The sequence below is a fragment of the Mytilus edulis genome, chromosome 12 (genome assembly GCF_963676685.1).
Source record: "Mytilus edulis chromosome 12, xbMytEdul2.2, whole genome shotgun sequence".
NCBI lineage: Eukaryota > Metazoa > Mollusca > Bivalvia > Mytilida > Mytilidae > Mytilus > Mytilus edulis.
The window spans coordinates 34,137,210-34,151,157 of NC_092355.1; the positions used below are offsets into that span (position 1 = coordinate 34,137,210).

Sequence of the window (13,948 nt, forward strand, 5' to 3'; positions counted from 1 at the left end):
AGAACTTTGAATATAGATATAGGAAGATATATTTACTAATGTAATACCAAATGACAACTTGAGATATGGGTAACCTGAGGATTACAATTTTAATAAATTTTGCTATAATGAGGAATGGATGAAAAAAGTGGTTTATCAATAAACGCCTTTTTGCAATGTGCGCTTAACTTGTTTCTACTAAGAGGATTGAAATTTTGAATAAACGTAGCTTACACGCTATAACTGTGTCATGAAGTGCTTTTATATATGTTCATCTATATACGAATTTCAAACAGTAATCATTTTCATTTTACAAAAACCTGCAACACGTTTCAAAAGAAATGTAACATTAGTATGATATATCGGTGAATAGCTCTAAAGCAATATCTAATTTATTTAGTCGACTGGTTATGTTTCACAGCAGTTTGTAATTGAAACATGCAGCTAAAAAAACGAATACCTTACCCTTAAATCACTATCATTGTCAAGTAAGTGGAGTATAAATTAGTACCCGTACGTTCAACCTGGTGAAGTTCATCCGCGCTCTTTTTTGATGGAGGTGCTAATGTTTACTATGTTTTTTATGAAGTGGTTTGTGAATTTCTTATTGTCTTTTAATCTGTCGCCTTTGTTGGACACAGTATTGACTGTTTTTCTAGGACTAAAAGTGGTTGTTTGTCCTTGGTGTCTTATCGTTTATTTTACTTTTAGAGATAAATATAGAATAATATCATCAGCATTTAGGATTTTAAATATATGCATGAAGTTGAATAGCCAAAAAAAGAATCCTTAACATTCTGTCAAATACGGGTAGAGCTATGTATACCTGCAGTTTCAGAAAACTCAGAATTCCGAAAGTTAGAAGCGGAAGTAGTTTTCACATAAATCTACATTGAATATACAAACCATGTGACATAACTGATGATGGTAAGGCCAAAATAAATATTATTCTGATCTGGTACATAAAGTGTGGTGTGTTCGAGACTGAAATCAAAGGAAATCTATTGAATAAAACTGACTAAAACGATATTTGCATGCCACGTTTGGAGTTTTATTGTCATTGTTCGACTTGGAGACGATTCAGAATTTGACATATTGTAAATATAAGTTTTATCTGTCATGTTTGGAAATATTAAAAATTAAAAGGATGATGATGGTGTCATGAAAATAACTGAATAGACATTAATATTGAAATGCACATCTCATTTTTCAAATTGAGTACTGCAAGTTGTTGATATCAAAACTGATATATTACCGTTTATTTGAAAAGCATTGTCAATAGGGTGTGTAAGTGTTTTACAACGCACTGTGCAATATAACGTCATTTGCATTACAAACTTAATTAATATGATTATATAATAATAGATAATGATGATCAAATGTATCAATTGCCTTCAAATTACGTAATCCTTGATTTCAATTGTTGTTTGTCGACATTACGTCTGTTTACCATGGCACATCCTTTCTTTTTTTGGGGTTTTTTTTTTATCAAAAAGATATATTTAGTAATCACTGTGGTAAGTTTTATTTCATCTTAGATGCACTTATTAGTTTTGAGCTAACATTATTCAGAGACTAAAGGGACAAGCGATAATCGGGCAATTTTTACTTTTTGGCCTGTTTTATGTGAGCTTCACTGGTGAGTCTATTGTAGACGAACCGCACGTCTAACGTACAAAAATAAAATCCTAATGTGTATAATGAGTTTATTTGCATCTTTAGGAGACAGTTCTTTTTCTGTTTTACCTTTATTTTTATAATAAACATGACATATAAAATTGGTAAATAAAAAGCAAAAGTCATTTTCTTTTTATTCTCTATTTTAAACAGTTTTCTTGTTTTCGTCAAATTACTAAGAAACACATTATAATGTTAACTGAAATATGTAAAAAAATCAGACACACTTTTCAAAACATTTTTTTTATAAATACTTTTGTTATCAAAAGTAGTTGTACTGTAAGTAGTAGTATTTAGTGAATCATATGAACATTTTTAAGTTATTATAAATTGTGTGCTGCCCTGTATATGTCTGTTTTCGTTCTTTCAGAGTTGTAGCGTTGCTAAAAAATTATGTTCCCCAATAATATTTTATTCATCTCTGCTGAATAAATTACATCCTCGTCCAATATTGAAATTTTTGTTGGATGTATTTCTATTTGCATCAATCTGATGAGTTAAGCCTTTTTCAACTGATTTGTATAGTCTGTTGTAATTTTACACCATTGTCCCTTGATATGGGAGTGATGAGCACTCACCAACATGTTTAACCCCGCGAAATTCTGTATATGACTGTCTCAAATCTGGAACATGTAGTTCAGTGGTTGTCGTTGGTTCATGCATGTCATATATTTGTTTTTGCAGATTGTTTTGTTATGAAAAGACCGTTAGTTTCCTTTTCTTTCATATTTCTCATTTCGTAACTTTTTCAACCGACCATACGGTATGAGTGTTTCTCATTGTTGAAGGCTGTACGATTGTCTATAATTGCTTACATCCACTTCATTTGAACTTTGAGGATAATATCTCATTAGCAATCATACCACATCTCCTTACTTGTATGATGAAGTTACGGTTTGAAGTTATAAAATTTCATTATTTTGTAAAAAGCAATTTGTAAATGTATCCATCAGTTCAAGCCCTGTATTAAACAGACAATGAAGGAACGAGCAGCAAAAACTGACATAAACGATAAAGGCAAAAAACGTCTTGCAATCATGAACTTTTTTGAACATTTGAAAGCAATTTGATTATATATTTGCAGACATGCATCATACATCATGTACAATGTACGATACGTTTAATGTCTCTCAATCTGACGTCAAAACAGTCTATAGTATTTCACTTGATCTGATTTCACTTCCGGTTTTAAGTGGAGTTCGTGTTGTTTCTTATTTATTATTTATAACTGTTGATGTAAATGTCCTTTGGTTATTTTAGTCTTTGTTTACTCCTTGGTTTTGATTGTTATTGTCTTCACACTTGGTTCATCACCTGAATTTACTTAGAAACACACTCAGTTTATCAAAGAGTTTCACTTACCTTTATTTGTTAAAGATAGAAATCAATGCGACCGAAATAACTTTTGAATGACTCGACTAATGCAATGATAACTTACGGCTATGAGATATGAATACTTGCAGATTATGATATCAATAAATTATATTCTTATCGGATGAAACAAATACATGATTGCTTTCAATATAATCGTCTATCTTGTGAGGGATCAGCTTGGTTATACTTAGAAGATTGAATATATCTTACATTGATATTAAGACAGCAAAAATGATATAGTTGCTATCAATGACGTTATTTTGGTTCTACTGTATACGAACTTTCAACATAAAAAGTAAGAAAACACGTTTTTTAAGGAAATATAATTTCGACATATTATCTATATGTAGACGGTATGGTTTAAAGCAATTATTTAATTATACCACAACTGTCTGTAAAATTAATCATGCAGTTCATAATATAATCGCTAACCATAAGATAACTATCATTGCCAATACCATAGACCATTAAATGCGATAAATGGCAGAACCCGACTTCATCTGTGATTTAAGGTGTAGGATGTTTATATTTGTTTGTTTTTTTTAATTTTTTTTTTGTTGTTGTCTTTGAGTCGTTTTTGTTTGTGTGTTGGTCATGGTACTGACAATTTCTTTAACTCGAAAAACTAACGACGAACTGTTCATGTCAGATTTATCACATATAGAAGGTATATTAACCAATCATGGTATATGCTAAAGTTCATTATAAGATTAGCTTTTTTCATTTATTTGCGATAATGCAATTTTATTCGTTCTTGTTGTTTATTCTTTAGTTTTCTATGTTGTGTCGTGTGTGCTGTTGTTTGTTTGTCTTTTTCATTTTTAGCCATGGCGTTGTCAGCCTCTTTTATTAAAACTACCTGACTCTAAAGGAAACATAGTAATTCGCGATGTGTAAAATGGCAAGTGAACCTTACTCGGAATTTACTGGACAGTCTAAATAGTTATGTGTTTACAATCATCTTTTTTTGACACAGGTTATAGGCTTGAAATATGTTATTGAGTGTGTTCCTTCAAAGAATCAATATATAAGTCTTCAGAATAGAATATAAATAATGTTAAAGAACTATAAAAATCAGCATGTCAAACTTTAACTTTACAAGCTATATCCGATGCTTTGTAATTCCGTGTTTTATGCTGTTCAACTTACTTTATAATCAATAAAATGTCCTGATTATATCTTCTTTTATGATAATGCACTAAATAAATGAACAATTACATCCGTTTTCTAAGAGGTTTTTAAAGTCATTTAATGGAACGTTTATTCTCCATTAATATTTTGGGTGTATTAAAAAATACTAGAATTTTTATATTGACATTAAAAATTTATATCCCTCAATCAATGAAGGTGATCAAATTGTACATTTTTTATTTTGATAAGTGAATAATTTGTAAAAAAATAATTAAAGTGAATTAGTAACCCGTTCAGCTGTCAATTTGTTTTTTGTATTCGAAGTATACTAGTACTAAATAACTGCATTTAGTAAGTTTGTTATTTGTATTAGAAATATACTAGTACTTATGAAGTGCTTTTAGCTATTAGGAGTAATAAGTCACCGTGTAGGTTTAGGAATTATTGATTAGTATGTAGAAATGTGCGTATTATGTACAACAGACATATTTATTGTCTTTTAGTTTATGGCAATTACTTCTCAATTATTGATGTTGATAATTTGTTGAATACAAAGGAATAAAGGCAACAGTAGTATACCGCTGTTCAAAACTCATAAATCCATGGACAAAAAAACAAAATCGGGGTAACAAACTAAAACTGAGGGAAACGCATTTAATATAAGGGGAGAACAACGACACAACATTAAAATGTAACACACACAGAAACGGACTAAGCATTAGACAAAATCCTATGAGATGTCTGTGTTACATATGGTCAGTGACCTCAATAACGGTCTTTAATTCGGAAGTCACGAATAGAGATCCATTTGATTGAAGTTTGAGTTTTTATTTCCTCTTTTCATTCATTTCTGTTTTTTACGGGGGGGGGAATAAATGAAGAGAGTAGAAATAAATGTTTTGATGTTTTAATGTTGGAAGTAGTGATTACACTACGTACAAAAAAGAAATCCTAGATATGGACATCACTTATTGAGACAATCTCCTGATTTTTACTTGTAGGAACAACACCACAAGTGCTTCTAGTTTAAGAACTGTTTTGACTTCCTGTGCGCTTTAGCCTTCTAATTTGAGTGGGGTACAGAGTTTTCTGTGTATTATTTTGCACTGGTTGTTTGTCGTTGGTAGTTTTTTTCTTTATTCGGCATAGTATTGAATGTTTTACGATTTTTTTTTTTGGATGCTTGTTTTTGTTACATGTTATAAATTAAAGGGATACAAATGGTGCCTTGGAATTAACATTATCGTTAATATTCGAATGCCGTTCATCAAATTGGATGCAATAAAGTATGATTAAAGAAACCTGATATATTTTCCATAATTAAATACATATGATGTCACTGGGTGTAAATGTGTTACTAAAAAAAATGAATTATATAGTAATTTGTTTCAATTAAATAACAATTTCCTCTACATCCGTAATGAAGCATAATTACATTGCAATCCGTGAACAAAGTATCAAATGCATAACAAATAGAATATTTGCATTTTCCTGTGATTATCCAATGACAGATAATAAAGATCGATTATATTATCTTTCTTGTAATATTACGTAATCCTTGATTGTAATTGTTTGCCGACATGTCATTTGTTAATGTAAGCACATGCTTACTTTTCCGAGCAGGTACTTTAATGACAAACTAGTTACATTACTAGTGTGGTAAGTGTTCTCTTTAATTTTCTTTTAATATTTTGGAGATTAAGTACTAGAAATCTAAGGGACAAGCTGAGATCTGCAAGATATGCTTGCAACGTTATTCAACATTATTATATTTATTTATAAAAATTGCAGTGTACAATGTATTTCTGATATAAAGATATAAATTCTGAATCGTATATCACATCTGCTTACCCTTCCGGAGCACCTGAGATCACCCCTAGTTTTTGGTGGGGTTCGTGTTGTTTATTCTTTGGTTTTCTATGTTGTGTCATGTGTACTATTGTTTGTCTGTTTGTCTTTTTTCATTTTTAGCCATGGCGTTGTCAGTTTGTTTTAGATTTATGAGTTTGACTGTCCCTTTGGTATCTTTCGTCCCCCTTTCATATACATCCTACATTATTTATATAACATCAAACTTCGTACGTCTTCGTCGTCGTCGTTGAGGTCAGAGGACATTGGATTTACAGGCAATGACATAATTATTGGTGAATGGATATCTACAAAATTATACCGCAGGGTTCGATATCACAATAAGGAAGGTTGGGAATGATTTGTGTGGTTATTGTGTTAACTGTTTAGTAATGAGTGGCCAAAAATAAATATGTTTCATGTTTCATGACAATTACATAGGATTGATTTTAGGGGTTGTGGATCAAACTGTTCAAGGTTAGGGCCCAAAAGTGGAAAAACCTAAGATTGTCGTGTTTCCGGATAATAACTTTTGTCTTTTGTAGATAAAACGCGCGTCTGGACTACAAAATCAGATCGATGGTATATATGATTTTTTTTAACCAAAAGCTTCATTATGCTACCCGAGCGTTACACTTATCTTTTAAAGATAACTGTGATGATAATGTTGTAACTTGCATATATCTACCAATGTCATAAATGTATAATCACAACTTACCAACATGAGATATGGATAGCCTGAAGATTAGAATAAGGGAAAATATACTCCTATCAGGAACAGATGAAATAATAATGTTATCAATTAACGCATCTACACGTGTGCTTAGCTTGTTATGAACAAGGAGATTGAAGATATATGTTACCTTAAAATAATACAGGATACGAGTTGCTATCAATCTCGGCCTATATAGTTAACATTGATACTGTTGTATATTAATTTTCAGTCGAACATCATTTGTTTACCCTATACCTACCTGCAGATTTATAACGTTTAAAAAGTAAAATCACAAAAATACCGACCTCCGAGTAAAATTCAAAACGGAAAGTCCCTAATCAACGATTGACTATAAGATTTTTGCGACAGTAAGCAAGGGGTTTAATAGAAAAGTAACATGCTGAAGATTTACTGCAGTTTCGGTTTAAAATAATTATTTATTGCACGTTTGAGTTTCCCAGCGGTTTTTTTTTCGACCCTATGTAAATGGTTATTTTTCAGACAAAATGTTTTTACCAGAAGTTAGTGGAGTTCGTTTAACTCAATATTCATTTTTTGTGTAGTGTTTGTCTCAGCATCGATTCGTTTGACCATGGTTTTGTTTTTTCTTAGATTATTTGTTGTATTTCCCACTTGGTGTCTTAAAAAATAGATGAATAAGTGTTGTTTGACCAATGTTGACGCCATAAGGCATTTGCCTTTTTGAGTTGTATTATCTTCTAGTTTTAGATATATAGCGGTTTTGTTCTTGAAATGCTTTCTTTGAATAAAATGCAACTTGATTTCTATTTCGCTGCCAAATTATATTGAAAGTCTTATGAAAAAAATCATCATATATATTGGGATCATAATTGTGTACACGAGTGGCAGCTTTCGTCTACACAAGCTCGTCAGTGACGCTCGAATAAAAATTAACAAGAATGAAGCTACCACATACATACGTCATTTATTGCTAAGTAACTTCCATATTTCGTAATGAAATCCAAGGTTGTCTAGTTGTTTCTTTTGTTTTCGTACTTAACTGGTTATTTTTCGGTAATAGATGCAAATATTTGTAATATTCTTTGTCAAAGATAATTCAAATGGTATTAGTATTACCTGCAGCTGTGCTATTCGATTCAACAAGATAGAATGATTGACATCTTGCAAGGAATTGCGCTTAAACTATTGCTAGATTGGTGGGATTTATTATGAAGTTGCAGGTAGAAAAAACTCACCATAGACATAGACACCAGCATTGACGGTGTGCACGCCAGACGCAAATCAGTAATACTCTTATAATTAGTTATCAAAAGTAACATGTATAATTTGATATGCCAGACGCGCGTTTCTTCTACATAAGACGCTTAGATCAAATTATTAAGAAACCAAGCAAGTATAAAGTTGAAAAGCATTGAGGAATTTTGAGATTATTGACAGCAGTTTAAGCTCTAGTTTTCCATGTACGTGAAGTAATTTTGTGTCACTATTTCCATTCTTCTATAAATATTTTACTCTATTCAGCACCGGTTATATATAAGTTTACCCCAATATTTGTTTTCTTCAGAATCATATGAATCATGTGGAATCATTTATGAGAAATGATATACCAGTCAAAAGTTATGTTTTCATATATGGATATTAACGCGATGAATTCATCAAATATGTAATGTGTCTTCAAATTTCAAAAATTGAAATAGAGATAACAACATTCAAGTTGACACTTTAAGGTGCTGTTTTAGGACTCGGGTAAACTAGAAGAGACATGACTTTTAATTCATATGCTTGTTTAAAGTGAGATGTTATCGAGTTAGTTTTAATTCTAGTATAGTATTTTATAGTATAATATTCATTCATGTCTTAACAGTCGAACTTTAAAATACAGTAATGTCATAAAACAGTTTTTATTTGTGTTGCAAATCTTTGATAGCCACTGGTTGATTTGTTTATAATTTTCCAAGTCTTTGTTGTATTGATTTATTGACACATTAAATTGACGAAAGCCTTTCTTGAAAACGCATTATGTGAATCTTCTATATGTTTTTTTTTGTTATTTTGCGAGGTAGTTGCCTCTTTCTTGCTATACTGTATTACCCATATTGATTCATTTAAGGACGTAGACCTAGGTTCAGGGAAATAACTCTTAAAATCATTAGTACGTTTGTGTCAGCCATTTTCATAAATATGTTCTAAGCTTCTTGGATACATAGATTATTTCCAATCTGTTTCAGGTAAATGCTTAAATTCATTGACGAAACTTGACTTTTACAAACGCACAACTGATTTAAAGAGTTATCTCCCTGAACCAAGGTCTACCCCCTTAAAGTAACTGTATCGTTGAATTTCCATTTGATGTTATTCAAACAAGTATTCCGATGTACAGGAAAGAGCATATTGTGTCAAGTCACATTTGAATGGTATTGTCTAGAAAAATATTGTCAAAATCATAACGGTTTACAAGTGATTATTTTGTAAAGTCAAATTACAATTTGAACTTTAGTCATTGACAATCACGTTTTGATTTTATTTGAAACGGATATTCTAACATGAGACTTTAACAGGAGCAAAAGGAATTTAACGTTACTCTGTTGTTTCCTGATGTGAGATATATTGATACCGGATCATTCAAAACAAATCTATTCACAAAATGTCATTCGCTAAGAATCTCATTCCCTACTTAATCCCTGATGTGTTAGTTTAAAAAAATATCATATAACAATGTTTTTTACTACCCAGTATTGTTAAAAAGTATTTCCAATTTAAATTTATACGAATTAGATAGGAGGTTTATATATCTTATTACAGTTTCAGGTTATAGCGTTACGATTGATAGAAATCTCTAAACAATTAATACGTTTGTTAAATAAAGGACGATTTTCTCAAATTCTGAAAAAATTAATTATTGCGAATTGCATTTTGATTGTATTCGAAATGGATATTATGACAAGTGAATTTTGTAATTTGAAATTTGAATAATTCTTTGTGATTTATTCGAAATTATATAAATTGTTGATATTGACAATGGCATGGTTTTCAATATCTTAAATATTCCAAACATAATATGTTACTAAAACCTTTAATTTAATAATTCAGATCTTGGAAAATTTCATTTCGACGAATGCAAAACTATGGATTAACCCTTCTTTTGACAATAGATCTACACTTTATCACATAAACAACTATGGCATGACAATATCCTCCAAAAGTATGTCGTAGACACAAACGTTTTAACGGCAAATCATAAATCATTCAACCAAATAAAATTCAAAAGTATTGAAACATTCTACCTTGTAGCTTAAAAAATGTACATTTGTGTCTTATTCTTGACTGTATCAGTTTGGCGGACTGTTAATTTGCATATCAGGTATGTACTCATAACAAGAGACGTTTGACATATCGGAGCACACAGTCTCAGTCCTCTACGACTTTAAGCTATTCCCTCGGTTTTTGTTTGCAACGTGTATACAGTGATGTTAGGTTAACAATATAGACTGAAGAGAGAGAGAGCGAGCTAAAACATAGTTAATAGTTCCGGACAATAGAGCCTAGTATGGTAATGATAAACCAATAATTTTAAGATCATATAGAACTTTTTACTGGTAAAAGTAATGAAAAACTGTTATGCATAGTTTCAAGCTATACTTTAGAATTCCTTTGAATTAAAGATCAGGCAAAAACATATAGTTGCATTGCTTCTTCTTAAAGAAAGCATTTTCGTCCAGTAGATTAAAAAGTAAAATAACAAAATTACCGAACTCCAAGGAAAATAATAACGAAAAGTCTTTTATCAAATTGCAAAATCAAAAGCTCACTCAAACACATCAAACGAATAGATAACATTTTTCGTATTCCTGACTTGGTACAGGTATTTTCTTTGATACAAACAGTTGGATTAAACCTGGTTTTATAGCTAGCTAAACCTCTCACTTGTAAAACAGTCATATAAAAGTCCAAAACGATCCAAACATGTGACAATGTCATCAGTCTCTCAATGTGATTAACTATTAATGTTTGTCGTAATTTCGTTTAGTTTTTTTTCAAATCATTATCACCATTTTATCCGAGGTGCATATAACGATTGGAATGATTTTTTTAAGTTGAATTTTATCATTGGCTGTTTAATCTTTCAATCTGGTTCATTTACATGACTGTGAGACCCAACTTCAGTTAACAAATTAAGTAAAATTAATTCTTTAAACTCGAGCACTTACTGCAATATAACGTTTTGTTCGGTAAGATAATGATTACGATTTCCATTACGTGAATATAGATCATTAATATCTATATCAAACATCAGTTGAGGTCAAGTGTAGTATGTTCAGTTGTGTCATTAGTGTTAATTCGCCATTTTGTAATCTAATGCATTCTGGGTAATATTTTCAAAAGCGTACACCATAACGTTGTGATTGATTTGAAACGTTCTACACAATGGAAATCCATCCAATGACGTAACGTTATCTTCATTTTGGTTTACGAACAATGAGATTACCAATAGTCCTTTAGATTCTGGAAAGGCGAATTACTGGTAACAATTAATTAGATCAAGATGCTGTGTACCTGAAACCGTCTTCATTGATAAGCAGCTGTTAATTTACATAGGCAAGTAATGCCATTGTAATATATATAAATATATGTAAATAGATCAGACTGTTATGCTAAATATTTCACAAGTTAGGTAGTTTGACCAAAAAAGATTGATTAGAAACAGGAATTTCTAATACGAGGTTGGTTATTGTCTTTCGTTAAGTGTTGATACGGAACGTTATTAATCTCAATTGTATAGTAGCAATACACTTACCAAATAAAAGACTGTAGTTACCAAAGAGATAATCAAAAGTCGAGAGTGGCTGGCAAACTAGCAATCAATTGACAACACTAATGACATCTATACTTATATTAATAAAACAGTTATTAAGATTTTACAGATTTTGTTTTCAAAAGTTCGATTGTATATATTAACATTGATATGGGATATATTCGAAATCGTTTTTTGTCATATAGATTAATTGTCAAGGGGTTATATCCTAGAGTCTGATACCAGGCTACAGCTTGATGACATAACTGGAATAAGTTCCAAACATTCTAAAACAATCGTAGGCAACATATAGTTTCAACATTATTTAAGAGAAAATAATCAATAAAATAAAAAAATCAAACTTTAAGACACTCATGTTATGTAAAATGGCATCCCTCGTTTCCCTGACTAGGCCATTTTACCAACATATATAACTTTTCGGCTTTAAATAGAACGTTTGTCTTGAAGTAAACTTATTATCTTCACTACCATTTTCGCTATCATTGCTTCCTGAAACATGTGCATCATCTTCCATTTATCAGATCCATTACATAATGGATCAAGCATTAAGGAAGATATAGTAAAGTTGATTGATATTCCATGGTAATAAAAGGGTTATGTTTTGTAGTTTATTTATATGCTTGTTGATACAATGATGATTGGTGATGCATCGATACATTGTATAATACAATAGTTGACTTTAGTTAATGTCAACGATAGAATACGAAACCAAGGCGTCCGAGTTTTAGCAGGTAATTTAATATGTATTGATATATATTGATAGCATGGCTTCATGACACATGTGTATCATTTTCCATTTTGCTCTTATCTATCAATTCCGTTACATAATGGGTAAAACGTTAAGATAGATTTGTAAAAGTTAATTGGCATTCCATTTTTATACAGGTTAAATGTTCAGTTTGTGTATTGTACTTTATTTTACTTTTTGATAAAGATGATCGATTTGTGATGATTCGATAAAATTGGACAATACAATGGTTATATCCACGGAAACCAAAGCGTCAGGGTTTAAGCAGGCTATTTCATAATTTGCAAGGGAAAAGGGGATAAACTATTGTAATATTCACGGCTATTTTCGTTATTATTGATAATTGATACATGGTTATTATCTTCTAGTTATTTTGTATATATTAGTTCCGTTACATAATGGTTAAACTTTAAGGTTTCTTCAAGTAAAATGATATTCCATGTAAGTACAGGTTTTATGTTCTGTTTGTTTTTGTACTTTATTTACTTATACTTGGTATTTGATAATCATGATGTTTGGTATTGCTTCGATACATTGTATAATACAAAAGTCGATTCTGTAGCGTAACAAACATATACAATTATCTTGGAATGCTTGGCAATCACAATTAATCGCATTTCTTTGTACTGCAGTGTACATTGTTATTCTACTGTGCATCAAAATAAGATTTACACGGAATAAACCATAACTATCACATGTCATTTTATTCATGTGTTACATTCTGGTGGAATAACATTTATTTAGTAATACATTTTTAAATTGTATCCCTCAGGTAAGTAGTATACCTTTCGTATTTTGTATTTTAATTGGTTTCTGGTGGATATTTCCTGATTATGATTATTGTTTATTTTTTTGTAATAGTTAATAATTTTATTTTATGGTATACGTAGTACAATTATCGAAATAATTTTTAAAGTGTCAGAAACAGTAACCTTCCTACAGAGGACATTTTTTAAAAGTTGTAATTTGAATTGCTAAACGGAAAAAGTTAAAATATACAGAAAACAAACAAAACTGCATTATTTCATCGCTCTTCACGGAAGTACATCCGGCATGGATTAACAGTATAACTGTGTAACCTTTAATACCATAATGATTTTTCTTCAAATTATGTGAAAGATTCTTACAATCTATTTTAATAAAACAATACCTAGTATTCGACATAAAATCTTTGTGACTTTAACATACATGATATTTACCCGGGTTTTTTTTTAACTATTTCGTTTCGATTAGATCTGTTGTAAATTAAAAACCGCTTCTCATTGTATCAAACATAATATCAACAAAAAGGGTTATTTTCATTTATTACATTGCATTGAATTACATTGATTTCCCAGTTAAATAAAAACCGATAATTTCACATATGAAATAAACGTGGTTATTTCACTATCTGACGTCACACAACAATAGGCGTTGTCAAGACGTCGATAACGTCGGATCAAAACAAATTGTCAATGCGTAGGAAAAAGATATAGTTTCTTACATTTTCTACATTAATTTCATAAAAAAAGAAGCCATTTGCCAATGTAATAAAAAGAATAACTAATCGCCGTATTTGAATATAAAAAATAAGAGAACTTGTGACCGAACGCGTTGTCTTATTTTTTATATTCAAATACGGCGATTAGAGTATAATAATTAACACTGGGTCGATGCCTCTGCTGGTCGACTGTTAGTCTCT

At 30.6% G+C, this 13,948-nt stretch overlaps 1 protein-coding gene across 5 annotated transcripts in view; it reads left to right on the plus strand.

Annotated features, from left to right (window-relative positions):
* LOC139498350 (cholecystokinin receptor type A-like) overlaps window positions 1–13,948 on the plus strand; it is a 113,879-nt gene that overhangs the window by 80,261 nt on the left and 19,670 nt on the right. The window contains exon 1 of one of the 5 annotated variants that reach the window (XM_071286733.1): window positions 5,737–5,820. The exons of 3 other annotated variants lie outside the window; for them this stretch is intronic. The gene's annotated coding sequence lies outside the window, so the exon portion shown is untranslated. Of the gene's footprint in view, window positions 1–5,736; window positions 5,821–12,937; window positions 13,040–13,948 lie in introns of those variants that run through there. One more of the 5 variants, XM_071286734.1, reaches the window with a different exon arrangement.